The following is a 1,379-nucleotide window of genomic DNA, read 5'->3' on the forward strand; positions in this document are numbered from 1 at the left end:
AAAAAAAAAAAAAAAAAAAAAAGGTGATGGCGCACGCCGGAACTCCCAGCTGCTCGGGAGGCTGAGGTACGAGAATCACTTGAGCCTGGGAGGTGGAAGTTGCACTGAGCCACTGCTCTCCAGCCTGGGAGATAGAGCAAGACTGCCTCTTTAAAAAATAATAATAAATAATGAAGCCAGCTAGAGAGCCTTCTGTACCTCTGATTCAACAGACCTACACCCAAGCATCACTTTCCCAAAACCTGCTTCTTCTGCATCTTTCTCTTACACTACCTAGGCCTTCGGGCTGCTGGCAGGAGTGCCACAGTGAGAGGCACTGGCAGGGAATGTGGAAAGGAGCGCTGGTCCCCAGCCCCAGGCCAAAAGCCTTGGTTTGCCCACGAGGACTGTTTTAAGAAAATGGCAAACAAACCAGACATGGGGGAAATTGCCAGCTTCAATAAGGCCAAGCTGAAGAAAACAGAGATGCAGGAGAACACCCTGCCGACCAAAGACGCCATTGAACAGAAGCAGAGTGAAATTTCCTAAGCACCTAGAGGATTCCCTACCCCTGTCATCTTCAAGATCCCAGTAGTGATGTGGAGGAAGAATCACTGCAAGATGGACACAAGCCACAAGCTGTGCTGTGAACCTGGGCACTCCACGCTGATGCCACCAGCCTGAGGGTCCCTATGGGTCCAATCAGACTGCCAAATTCTCTGGTTTGCCCCAGGATATTGTAGAAAATTATTTGCACGAAATTAGCCAGGCGTGGTAGCAGGCGCCTGTAGTCCTAGCTACTCGGGAGGCTGAGGCAGGAGAATGGCGTGAACCCGGGAGGCGGAGCTTGCAGTGAGCCAAGATAGCGCCACTGCACTACAGAGCAAGACTCCATCTCAAAAAAAATAAATAAATAAAAAGAAAACAAAACAAAACAAAATTATTTGCATGAATAATGAAAACACAGATCATGGCAAAAAACAAAATAAAATAAAAATGTACTAGTTAGTTGGGAAAACTTTAGTAATTCCCTCTGGGCTTCCTAGTAGATAAAAGCAAAAAGGAAAACACTTGGGTTATATACAAAAAAATTCAGAAAAAAAGACAAACATTTCCGTAGGACCGAATACTAGGAAAAATCTGCAAAGATTCTAATGTAAAATAATATTGACGGCCAGGCGCAGTGGCTCAAGCCTGTAATCCCAGCACTTTGGGAGGCTGAGGGGGGCGGATCATGAGGTCAGGAGATCGAGATCATCCTGGCTAACACGGTGAAACCCCATCTCTACTAAAAATACAAAAAATTAGCCGGGTGTGGTGGCGGGCACCTGTGGTTCCAGCTGCTCGGGAGGCTGAGGCAGGAGAATGGCATGAACCCGGGAGGCAGAGTGCAGTGAGCC

The 1,379-nt window shown here is 47.4% G+C and overlaps 1 pseudogene; it reads left to right on the forward strand.

Annotated features, from left to right (window-relative positions):
- Window positions 1–399: 399 nt before the first annotated feature.
- Window positions 400–528, forward strand: LOC108513557 (thymosin beta-10 pseudogene; annotated as a pseudogene).
- Window positions 529–1,379: the final 851 nt, after the last annotated feature.

Source organism: Rhinopithecus bieti, unplaced genomic scaffold (assembly GCF_001698545.2).
Source record: "Rhinopithecus bieti isolate Rb0 unplaced genomic scaffold, ASM169854v2 scaffold_33241, whole genome shotgun sequence".
NCBI lineage: Eukaryota > Metazoa > Chordata > Mammalia > Primates > Cercopithecidae > Rhinopithecus > Rhinopithecus bieti.